Raw genomic sequence first — 14,001 nt, forward strand, 5'->3', positions numbered from 1 at the left:
TGAATTATTTTAACCAACATTTCAAAGTTACAAGGTTAAATTCAAGCAGACTTGTGTCTCTCTGGGGGACAACATTAGACCTACATCCTATGCGAAAAACCACCAGGGTGTCCACAATAGCCTAAGTCAGAACCAGAGCCTGTGAACACCATATTTCTGTAGTTGCTAGAACTGTTATCACAGTTGCTTGAAACTGACCCAGAAACCCACCTTGCACATGACTGCTGCTAACACAAAAGCACCCCAGAAACAACAAACGACAGCATCATTGTCCTCAAACTTTTTGTATTCACACCAGGTCTTCCCATTAGCAGAAGCTAGCTAGAAGTCAGTTGCCAAACAATTCTCCATTTTCTGGCTTCCAGGCCCTTGATTTACTTTTTCAGGGAAAAACATGGAATGGTATGAATAAATCTGAGTGCTGACCCCTACTGCCAACAATGGTCTCTCTCGGTGGCTCTTGTGGACCTAATCTCCTTATTCTATTTGTGTTAATCTTTATCACATAATATTCATGATTTCTTCTTAGAACGCATTTTATACAAATGAGTTTTCATATTCATTTCAGAATGATTTTAACTTTTCAACTTCACCCACCATCTATATAAGTTGATGATATATTTCAGACAACTATCTAATAGCATATAGAAAATAAATTATAAATTACAATGTCAACTATTAATATCCCTGAAACAAGAGTAAGAAATAGGAAAAGTAAATAAAAATCAAATAGTTAATGAAGACAGTAAATGTGAACATGTAATAAATATCAAAATCATGAATATGAGATATGTATACAATTCATTACGCTCTATTGTAGAAATGTTTGCATGGCCATTATTGCCATTAATAGTTATGTAGATGGATATAGATGCATAAATGCATAATTGCTAAGAAATAGCTATTAATCAAGGGTTTTTAAATATGCAGAGAGTCATTTTTTCTTTCAGAGATTAAGAACTTAAACAATATGAACCAACACTAAAAAGGGCTACATAGGCAAAAAGCCACTGTGTCTCATAGTTTTCACGAGCTTCTCAAACACTGGAAGTTAGTCAGTCCTTTGTATTTTAATAATTTTTTTATTATTTTCCTAACAAGAAAAAGATAAGCATTATACTCAAGAACATAAGGAAAATCTGCCTGCACAGTAACAAGTAACTTTCTATAGACCTAATAAGTGAAATCAAAACTTTTACATACTATGAAACCCAGGAAATTCTATTTTTCAAAACAGTAGTAATTTATGTTGGAAATTTTAGACAGCATGGGATTTTGTTCCTGAATACTGTCTAAGTTTTGTAACATTGTTTATTTTACTTCTTGGATAATGTAAAACTGAAGCAACTAAAAATATCTACTCAAAATAGTTATAATAATTTAAATATTTCAATAAAGTCATTATATTTTATCTAGTTCATTTCAAGCTTGCTCATTAGGAAATCTTGTGCATTGCAAGTCAGATGACTAATGGAGTCTCTGATTTTGAAAGAATAAGAAATTTCTGTGTATATGAATATCTTAGTGTCATTAGTATCTGACAAGCAGATAAACATAGTTTCAATATTTTAAAAAAATGAAGATACAGCATATCTTATGAGACTTTTCTGTCCAATATTTTCACCTTTTCTTCAGATTCTAGAGATTGCTGAAGAATGAAGTGTCTTAGAGTTTGATTATCAGTTAGGTAATAAACTTGTTCAAATTCATAAATATTACATGCAATTCATTTAATTAGTAGTGATACTGATATTGTATAAGATTAATCTTTGAGGACTAGAGAAATGTCTCAAGGTAAAGTACTTGCTACATAAGCATAATGCCCTGAGTTTAAAGCCCCGGCACACACAAAAAGCATGAAGTATACAGCTGTAATCCTAAAAGTGTGGAAGCAGTCACAAGTGAATCCGTAGAGCTGGTTGACCAGATAGACAAGCTAAACTGATGAGGAACAGTGCTGCCACATTATTGATTTTTATTGGGATTACCTCGATTGTCTCCATTTAGGATGATGCTATGTATTTGTCATATGCAGCCTTTATTATTTTGAGGTATGCTTCCTTCCAGTCATATTTTTCTAGGATTTTTATCATGAAGACATATTGGATTTCTCCAAAAGTCTTTTCTGTATTTATTAAAAACATGTGATCTTTGTACTTAAGTCTATTTATATGATTTATTACATTTGACGACTTACATAAGTTGAACCATCCCTACATTTCCAGAAGAAAGCCAATTTGTTTATGGTAGATGATCTATTTAGCATTTCCCTATATTTGTTTTGTAGATATTTTATTGAGGATTTTTTTTATTTATGTTCAACAGGGATATTGGCCTGTAGTTTGGAAATTTTTTATTTTTGTTTTATTTTGTTTTGCTTTTGGTTTTTGTGTTTTTTATGTTTTACTTTTTGGTTTTCTGAGCTAGGATTTCTTTGTAGCTTTAGAGTCAGTTCTGGTGCTCACTCTGTATACCAGGCTGGCCTTGAACTCAAGATATTATCTGCTGCCTCTGCCTCCCGAGTGTTGGGAAGGCAATCACCACCACTGCCAGGCAGTTACTGTCTTGTTTACTTTATTTTTTTTTACCCCTCTTTTACAGATCCACTTGATTGGATATTTTGACATTACAGTAATATCAGTTTCTTAAAAAGAGCTTAACAGAAAAAGAAAATACCTGAAATTCATTATCCAATAAAGAGCAAATCAACATTATTTGATCTAATATGTACTTATTCCATTGATTTAATATGCATTTATTCCATTCCAAATGTTTCTCAATGCTATTTTATAGTTATTCCATTCCTATTGTTTTTCAATATTATTTTAAAGTTATATAATGAGGGAAGAAGATGAAATAATCATAAAATTTATGAAGATTTTTGGTAGCTTTTTAAAAGTCTAAATAAAGCAGCTAAATTTCAAATAAGGAAAACACATCTACTTTGTATCATGAAAATTACTATCATAGAATGAATTGTGGTAATTATGTGCTTGTTGATTCCCAGGCTTTTTTTAACCTTGTATCCTACCTTGTGACTTCTAAGTTGTCACCTACCTTCCATTGCCTTTTAATGAAGTACAAATGTTTCATAACTGTCAGAAAAGGAGCTGTTTCTGTTGGCAATAACCTTACACTCCTCTGGATATTACTTATGTATGACATGTAATTCAGGAAGCAGAGTTTCACCGAAACACTGCAGCAGTATTTCAGAATATTTCTGATTTTATTTTCTAGCTTCATGCCTGAGAATTATAAAAGATTAGTACTTGGAAGTTGAGAAAAATCATTAATTATAGAAGGAAAATTAAAATCACACCAAATGTTAAAACTCATGACAGTTGGTACCGTAATGAAGAAATGCTTAAAATACAATGCAAGATTGGTGGCATGGTTCCCTGTTTAAAGGCATGTACTGTGTAAGCAAGAAGACCAAAGTTTGGATTCCCAGAACCCACATGAGCCTGGACTGGAGTGTTAAACAGCTGAAATTACAGCCTCTGAAGTCGGAGACGGGACATCCCTGCAACAAGCACACTAGCACAGCGAGCTGCATTGATGAACTCCGAGGTTGACTGAGATATTTTGTTTCAAAAAGATAAAGAGAAGAGTGATCCAGGTTCCAGACATCTTCCTGGGAGCTACACACAGACACACACCCACACTCCCCTCTCCCCCACATACACACACACACACACACACACACACACACACACACACACACACACACATTCACACACACCTACAAGCACCTGTCCATGTATTTATGGCCTCATACATGTGAACACTGGTACGTCTTTATCATTTATAAACACAAAACTGAAGGTAATCAAGGTCCCAATCCAGTGGAAAGAGGATCAGAGGGAGGGAAAGTCTTAGTAAGAAGTTGACAAACAATGCAATGAGATACTTTAAACTTTAAAGTACAGGATTCTTTTTTATAGAAGTTTTATAGATTTATTTTTACCCTTAAAGATAACCCCAAATTCACTAGACATTGGTCTTATTTATGTACACTATGCCAATTTCAAGAATAATTTACTTATTTTAATGCTCTGGTTTTACTAGATAGAGCAGGATAATTAAAGAGTTTTTAGACCTTTGTCTTCCCAACAAGAGAAAGGTAGCAATGTAAATATTGTAAGAGTTATGTGTTTTTAATGTGTTTAAAACTACCAACACAGCTACACAACTTTTGGCTGTAGTTCTTAGGTGTTTAACCAAAACAGGGAGCTTCACCAAGGCTCAGCTGCCTAAGAAATGCCAGACTTCCATTTGAGATTCATTGGTTGAGTGTTTTCTGTTTAGGTTTGTATGCATTTTTTATTGGATTATTTCTTCTTTTGATATCAAGATTCTTCAGTTCTTTGCATATTTTAGAAATCAGTCCTTTGTCTGATATGGGGTTGGTGAAGATCTTTCTCATTCTGTAGGCTGCCATTTTTTCTTACTGATCATGTCCTTTGCTTTACAGAAGTTTCTCAGTTTCAGGAGGTAGGTCCCATTTACTAACTGTTGCTCTCAGTGTTTGTGCTACTGAGGTTATATTTAGGAAGTCTTCTCCTGTTGAATGAAGGCAGCTTGTTGGTTCCTTGCTGCTCAGCCCCGAAATAACCACTCAGAAACTGTATTAATTAAATCACAGCCTGGTCCATTAGCTCTAGCTTCTTATTGGCTAACTCTTACATATTAAGTTAACCAAATTTCTATTAATCTGTGTATTGACACATGGTTGTGGCTTACCAGCTAAAGTTCTGGTGTCAGTCTCTGACAGGGCACATGGCTTCTTTTCAGCTGTCTATACTCTTTTTCTTCTCTCTTTCAAGCCTACATAAATTTATCCAACAATGTGACCCATTTTGAGGTCTATATCTGTCTGAATCTGTTTTTATTTTGTATCTGTAAGCCTTTTATGACCAGAATGGCTTCTTAAAATGCTAATTGCTTCTTAAAACTTAAGCTGCATCATTGATAGGGGAATTATGCCATTTTCTGCTTGCCCTGCCCAGTCTAGCATGCCTTTGAGAGCCATGCACACTGCCCCTTTTCCAGTCCCATAGTCGGTCCAAGTTGCCTTCAAGAAAGCAGCAGTACACTGCTCACAAACCCCATCCACATATTCCATCTCCAAAAAGAGTCAGGGGTTGCACTGGCAGCACGGCCCAGAAAGTCTGCATTTCAAAATGGTGCGTGGCAATTTTTCTGTTGCTTCTGAGTCAGGAAAACCTCTCTTGAGGAGCTTTAGCATGCCACCAGCAAACAGCAAGAAGCTGTGTTAAACGCTGTAATTTTGTGTCTAGAATTTCTTCTCAAGGTCTCTTAGGTTTTAAGTGGATTTTTATCAACCACATTGGTGCCAATTTGTTCCCACTTTCTCAAATGTCTGAAAGACACTTAAGAAAATGATCAGCATTCTTAAACATCAGAGAAATGCAAATGAAAGAATGCTTAGTCATATCACAAGGACATTTTCTCAGCTATGTTCACAGCAACATTATTCATAATAGCTGAACCTAGAAACAACCTAGCTGCCCCTCAACCAAAGAATGGATAAAGAAAATGTGGTACATTTATAAAATGGAAAAAATACTATTCAGTGGTAAAAAATGATGACACCTTGAAATTTGCAGGCCAATGAAAGGGTCTAGAAAAAACAATACTGAGTGAGGTAACTCAGATCCAGAAGGATCAATATAATTTGTACTCACTCATAACTGGCTTTTAGACATAAAGCAAGGGAAAACCAATCTATTGTCCATAGCCACAGAGAACCTAGACAATAATGAGGACTCAAAGAGAGACATACAGGAATCTGTACAGGAAGAAGAAAAAAAACAAGTAAATTGGGAGCATGGTGGTCAAAGGAGAGGGTGGAAGGGGAGAGGGGATGAAGTTAGGGGAATGAAAAAAATGGTATAACTCAATAGAAATAGTTAAATTTAGAAAAAAAGAAATGTCAGACTGGGCAGGAATCCAAGCTTCCCTGGTTCATGCCACAGTATAGAAAGTCAACAAATTGTGCCACTTAGTTTTAATAATAGCTTGCAATTTATAAATTCAATGAAAGACAAATAGTTTCACTATTTTGAAATAAGTTCCCTAACAAGTAGACATGAGCTTCCGTTTTACAGGACCTTTTTGGTCAGAAATCATGATAGATTTGAAGAAATTATACTGAAGTTTTATTTGGGAGATCTTGAAGTTTCGGTTGTAGATTTGCTCTTTGAATTTCATAAAAATACCATTATATTTATGTTGGCCTTGTATATCAATTCTGTTTCCCTTGTGCAAATAAACAAGTTGTAGTGACTTCTGATGTTTCCAGCATAGTCTTGGGAAAGCAAACAGGGACGTTCAATCAATAGAGAGTTACTTTTGGCTGCTCTCTGCTTGGTAATCATAAACAACTTCAAGGGAGTAGGTGCGATGGCAACCATTAGTCATTCTAACCTTCTCTAGCTGACTTTCTAAACTGCAAAAATTGTGGGGAAAAACCCAATCTTCAGGCTCCAGAAGTCAGGGTTACAATACAAATTAGAGTCAGCCTATTCAATGCATTCCAGAGAGATTTGGAGACATATATGAAGCAGCTTCTGCTATCACTGCTGACTAACTTATCATGATGACCTGGAATGCTTCTGGCATGCTCTTTGGAGCAGGAGAGAAGTAGGGACACTGACAGCAGCACTCTGATCACTGAACCATGGCTACAGTTGCTTCCAGTTGAGCCTCCTTGCATAATTGTAGATTTCATGACTTTTTAAATTTATGATGTAGGTAAATACTTCTTTTCTTTGAGGCTTAGTAAAAATCATTATTTGAGGTTTATTTATGATTTTTCATACTATAATCCTTATAAGAGCTTACTGTTTCACTCTTACTCATGACTGATAACAAGTTTGACTTGATGTAGACTCTTACTTTACTAACTTATTTCACTGTATTCTCAGTTGCTTCTCTTGTTGATAGAGAGTATCATCATTTTTGGTGTTCTTATTCCCAAACTACACTCACAACATGGACAATATGTAAAATAATATTCCTAAAATATTTTGGGAACACACAGTGATTTGTAATGAGAGCTCTATTAACTCTTGATACAAAAAGAGAAAGACACCCTCTTCTTGTTTACTATATTGCCACTGCCCTACTCTATTTATGGTTCTTTCCATGTCTTCCCTTGGGACAGTTGCCAATGTCACAGCTAAGATGTAGATATTCTTAGTTAGGGTTTCTATTACTGTAAAAAAACATCATGGCTATAAACACCTTCATAGGGATGGTTTATTTCAGTTTATAACTCAGGTCACTCTTCATTCCTGGGAGAAGTCAAGGACATGATTCAAATATAGCAAGAACCTGGAGTCAGGAGCTGATGTAGACCCATGAACATAGGAATCATTTAATAATTGTCTCCAACAGAAGGAAGATTGTGCAGTTCATTCAGATGTGTTGTGTAATAATTGTTTCATGCAAAGATTGTTAAAATGTATAAAATTATCCTTAAGAGAATGAAACAAGGAGTGCACACTAGAAACTTCTCATGTTTCTGAGACTAAATATCTGATAAAATTTATTAGGTTCATAGTTCAAAGTCACAGTGCAGTATGTTGAGGAAGCCATGGAAGTAGGGACAGGAGGTAACTAGCCATGTGGTATTCTCTTTCAGGAGGCACAGAACTGTGGATGTTGGTGTCCAGCTTTCTTTCTTCTTTCCACACAATCCAGGACTGGTGCACTCACATTTTGGGTAAGTTTTTCTCGTCAATTAGCCTAATCTAGAAATTTTTTTACAAACATGCCAGAAGCTTCATTTCCATGGAGATACTAATTCCTGTCAATTGAAAGGAGGATGAACCATCACAGTATATATGAGGCATACATGAATTTAATCTTTAGGCTCAAGACCCATCCCCAAAATGCAATATTAAAATCCTAACTCCCAAATTTTAATTCTGTCAAATAAAATAAAATAAGACATTTGTATACACTATTTTTTCATAGCTTCCATGTTTAAAAGGCTACCTAATTTAAAAATATCTCTTCTCACAGACTCAGCAGATAACAGCAATGATAATATATATAAATGTTCAATTTTTAAATAAATGTATTCATGTTTTCATTTTGGTCTTTTATTGACTTTATATGCTGCATGAAACTTTGATGTACTTACATACATAATCATACTATAGTACATTTTGACTCCACAAATTGCAAATCATTTAGTTTATATGATTAATGTGCTTAACATATATACCTTGATGTTAACATTTTAATTTTATAAGTATTCTAGTTTTCTTCATGGTGGCTCTGATATATACCACGATCCAAAACAACTTAATGGGTGAAAAGTTTATTTAGTTATATGTTCAGGGCACAATCCATCTTGAAAGCTACAGGGGAGGAAGAAGGAACTGAAACAGAAGAAATAGAAACATTGTAAAAATGCTGCTTAATGACTGGCTTTCAGGCTTATGCTTAGTTAGTCTTCTTTTTTTAACTCTTTTCATTATTTTTATTGAGCTATATATTTTTCTCCACTCCTTTTCTTTCATCTCTCCCCCTCTTCTATCCTCTTCCATTGTCCTTCTGCTCCCAATTTACTTAGGAACTCTTATCTTTTTCTACTTCTCATGTAGATTAGATCTAAGTATCTCTCTCTTAGGATCCTCCTTGTTGTCTAGGTTCTCTGGGATTTGAATTCTAGGCTTGTTTTTACTTGCTTTGTGTCTAAACGTCACTTGTGAGTGAGTACATATGATATTTGTCTTTCTGGGTCTGGGTTACCTCACTCAATATAATGTTTTCTAGATCCATACATTTGTTCACAAATTTCAAGATGTCATTATTTTTTTTCTGCTGTGTAATAATGCTTTGTGTCAATATACCACATTTTCCTTCTCCATTCTTCAGTCGAGGGGCATTTAGGTTGTTTCCAGGTTCTGACTATGATAAACAATGCTGCTACAAAATAGTTGAGCTCATGTTCTTGTGGTATGATTGAGCATTCTTTGGGTATAAGCTCTAAAGTGGTATTGTTGGGTCTTGAGGTAGGTTGTTTCCTAATTTTCTGAGAAATTGTCATACTGATATCCAAAGGGGCTTTAGCAGTTTGTACTCCCAGCAGCAATGGAGGAGTGCTCCCTTTATCCACATCCTCTCCAGCATAAGGTACCATCAGTGTATTTGATTTTGGACATTCTTACAGGTATATAAAATGAAAAGAAGAAAGCATATTCAACAAACATTGCTGGCATAACTGGATATCAAATGTAGAAGAATAAAAATAGATTAATATATATCATCTATCACCATGCACAAAACTTAAGTCCAAATGGATCAAAGACCTCAACATGAAGCCAAACACACTGAACCTCAAAGAAGAGAAAGTGGAAAGTACACTTCAACACATTGGCACAGGAGACCATTTCCTAAATATCACCCTAGTAGAACAGACTGAGAGAAACAATTAATAAATGGGACCTCCTGAAACTGAGAAGCTTCTGAATAGCAAAGGACATGGTCAACAAGACAAAATGGTAGCCTTTAGAATGGGAAAAGATTTTTACCAACTCCTTATCACATAGAGTGCTGGTTTTCAAAATATACAAAGAACTCAGGAAATTGGTCATGAAAAGAACAAATAATCCATTAAATAATGGTGAGAACTCTCAACATAGGAATCTAAAATGGCTGAAAGACACCAAGGAAATGCTCAACATCTTTAACCATCAGAGAACTGCAACTGAGATTCACTCTTACACCTGTAAGAATGGATTTTTTTAAAGATTTATTTATTTATTATGTATACAGTATTCTGTCTACTTGTATGCCTACAGTCAAGTTGAAGGCAACAGATCTTACTACAGATGGTTGTAAGCCACCATGTGACTGCTCGGAATTGAACTTGGGTGCTCTGGAACAGCACAAAGAGCAGCCAGTGCTCTTAACCTCTGAGCCATCTCTCCAGCCCTAATTAGTCATCTTAGCTAGACTTCTTAAAAGCCCAGGACCACCTGCCTGGGGATGGTGTAGTCTATAGTGAAGTGTACTTTCTCTCACCAATCACTGATGGGGTCATTCTCTCATGGATATAACCACAGAACAATAAGGTCTAAGCACTCCCTCAGCAGATAATCTTCTCTGGTGACTCTAGGTGGATTTGTCAAATTGACTAACCTAACAAACACAATAAGCCATTTGATTCCAATATTTTGTTTTAGTGATTGATTTATTCACTTCTGAGATACCGCTGTGGTATGGGAGGTCCTTCTGTCTATGTGTTGCTTTTATTGGTTAATAAATAAAGAAATAGCCTTGGCCTGTTGACAGAGCTTAGGTGGGGAAAACTGGACTGAATGCTGCAAGAAGGAAGGCGAAGAGAGATGCCAAGTAGTCCTATTGGAGACAGAAGGTTGGTTGGAATCTTGTTGGTAAACCACAGCCACATGGTGATACACAGATTAATAGAAATGGGTTAAATTAATATGTAAAAGTTAGCCAATAAGAAGCTAGAGCTAATGGGCCAAGCAGTGATTTAATTAATACAGTTACTGTGTGACAATATCTGGTCTAAACTAGCCAGGCAGCAGGAACCAACAAGCAGCCCACTCCTGCAGCACTGTTGGCTTAGTCACAGTCTTCTATCTTTCAGTCTATACAGGCTACTTCATCAAAGTTGTAAATATAACTGACACAAGACAGAAATAGCCCCACTGCTTTAGAGACTGGAGAGTAAAAATCAAGAAACCATTTGTCTTTTTATCTGACAATATTTCTACTTTCTGATTCACAGGTTTCTATCTTTTCTCTTTGTCACACTGAAGAAAAAGTCTCTTTTTGAAAAGCACATTGTATCTGTTGACTATGTATTTTGCATCCTTCGACAGTAGATGGTGACTGATACAGAGACCAACAATTGGCCAAGTAGCAGGGAATAATAGGCTGCAGAGTGTTCCGTCCTTAGCATTATAACTGTATCACACTTTTTCTTTCAATCGCTAATGAATCATTTCTGAAGAAGTATCAAAAGACTGTAAGAGTCTGAGGTGATGGGGAGCTACAATAAATAGTGTCTTCCTTGTGTAGTAGGGCAGCAATATCAACTCACAGTGAATTTTGTGTCGTGTATACAACCTGCGTAAGGTCAAGCCAAGCAAAATGCCAGTAGGGAGATATGAGAAAGTGGACAGAATCAGTTTTAAATGTCTTAGTCACAGCCAAGGAATTATTGGCATTTGATAGCTCCTGGGAAATAGAAACTCAATTCAATTTAGGAATATAATCCCAAGTAAGACTACCACATTTCAGGGGAAGTCACATATTCAAGAACATGTTACAGTCATGTTAAGAACATGAACTTAATATGTTTTATCTAAAAAATAAAAAAGAGTTCAAAAGTTAGGAAGGTAGATATAGATATCAAAGATCAATATGATCAAAACACATTGTATAAAAATAATCAAATAACTACTCAAAATGTGAATTTTGGAGTAATGCAAATATTATAACAAAAATCACAGTCTATCTCCAGTATATTCATTTCTTTTACTGGAAAATTAAAGGTGATGATAAACAATGTATTACCATTCTCACTGAGGGTGCTAATCTCCAGGAAATATTGTATAAACCTGATATTTTGTTTCTGTAATTAAATAATCTCTGAAAACCAGGTTAAATAAGAATTATTTCATTGGGTTAATTTGTTTCTGAAATTTGAGTCTACACTAGAAGAATGGAAATGGAAGAAGTGAACAGTTCACCTCATGGTAGCCAGAAAGAAGAAGCGATGCCTGATTGCCCTTGCAGACTCTTTCTTCTATACCCTGTAGGCCCATACTTCTACATAATATGACAATCAGGGTCTCAGGCCATAGTTAGTACCTAGGTGGTCTCATAGCCTTCAAAACAAGTTGTTACTACCTTAACAAAGGGTCAAGATGTTGTTATGCTCCTTCTTTGTAATTTGGAGAATGACTGAATAGAGGTGGCTAACTCAGGCCTATATGACAGAGCTAGCATGTAGACCAGAAAGATGTGACAGAGCAGGCATAGGTAGATGTGGACATGACTAAAAGCCACTCACCTGGTTTCCTAGGAAACAGACTGCTTATGAATGTCTCCCCCCCTCAGTTTATGTTTTGGTATATAAGGCTGTTTGGAGAATAAACACAGAGGAATTTTCAGGATGTGAACTCAGGATTTCATGAGGGATCACTGAGAACCTCCCTCCCAGTAAAGAAATGCAAGTTGTCTCAATTATTCCCATGCCTCTACACCACTCCAGAGAAATAATTTATGATCCGGCTGCCATTGGACCATGACAACACCCATAATGCATTATTTTTCACTGACAAATTATATCCTGTTGTATTTTGCTACCCATATTCCAGACAGAAATTCTACCTCTACTTAATCTTTCTCTATTATCCTCCTCATAGACTCTTCCAGAGTTATTCTTTAAAATACTCAACCTAACCAAGTTGATAATTAAAATTAGCCAATACAAGCCAACCTTTGTCAGTTTGTTATCTGCATATTATTCCTTAAGTTATAACATTTCAACTTTTTCCTGTGAAGATTCATGTCCATCTTATAAGGCAAAATGCATTAGTCAATTTCTAGGAGTACTCGAGGTCTTCAAAGTTCCAGTAGTACTAAATAGTCCAGGTTTCTTTTTAGACTCAAGGCAAGCTTTCAACTGCAAAATGAATATGTGTGTGTGTATGTATGTATGTATGTATGTATGTATTTCCAGAATGCAATGGCAAAGAGTGCATATTCTGATTCCAAAAGAAATTATAGCAAAGTGTAATAAGACCAAAATAAGAGAAAAACTGAATAGAGTTAACATTAAAACATAGACATCTCTACATTGCATCTGAGGTCTTTACTGTCATGATACAATGGCTTGGGAAGGTCCAGTCCTACAGGTTTTCCAGCTCAGAATGCTTAGTTCTCTCTTCATATCTTAAAACAGCTTTTGTTGCTGCCTGCAGTTTTCTTAAGCTGACCTTCCATATTCCTGGTATCTCCAGCTTCCTGGGGTCTCATTGATCTCACTTGTGAGTTTCTAGACAGCTGAAGAAAGCCTGGCCTGCCACATATTTCCTGATCTTTCAGGTATTTCTTTTGCGTGTGGATTTGAAACCAACTAGAACAGTACCAAGCTTTCTTTGACCATAACTTCAGTGACCTCTTACTGCCTGTAAAACACTTTCATGTGAACTTATGCGAGAACTGAACATTGGAATTCTCTTTCCAAATATTTTACAAAATTGGATAAGCTTTAATAAAAGCCTTACACATCATAATTAACCAGATATACTCTTCTAGACTCTGCAGGCATCCCATCCATCCACTTTTATACCATGCCAGTCTCTCCATATATATATATAAAATATATATATAAAATATATATATAATATATATAATATATATATAAAATATATATATATATATTAAAGCAAATCTTTTAAAAATAGAAAATAATTTAAGAGCAATGTAGAGAAATCTATGGAGATATTCAATTCATGAAACAAAACCATATATTATGTAAGTACCCTGTATGTACCAAAGAATTCTTTATTAAATTTTTAACTAGAAAAATGACTATAACTATAGTGACCACTATATTTGATGGTCAGGAGAAAATATTAATCTAGTCATTGCTCAAATTAATAGTCTAAAAGTCCTGGAAATAGGTCTGAAGAAGCTGGTTTGGACCAATGGAAGTAGGGCAGTATGTTACTCTCCATAGTCTGTCACAGCTCCAGAGTCAGGCAAGCTCTGTTTTCTTCAACACATATGCTAAGTGTTTACCTTGAGAGTCAAAACGTAAAGGACAAAAATAATCTTCAACTCTTTTATAGTTAATCATGGAAATAACATATATCAAAGCTTCTGTCTACATTACCCTCTTTAGAGCTCTTTCTTAGAACCTTACTAAATATAAAATCACCCTGAAAATAGAGTCTAGCCAGGTGTTCCAAATTTTAGAGT

The sequence above is a fragment of the Myodes glareolus genome, chromosome 18 (assembly GCF_982192425.1).
Source record: "Myodes glareolus chromosome 18, mMyoGla1.1, whole genome shotgun sequence".
In the NCBI taxonomy this organism is placed as follows: Eukaryota; Metazoa; Chordata; class Mammalia; order Rodentia; family Cricetidae; genus Myodes; species Myodes glareolus.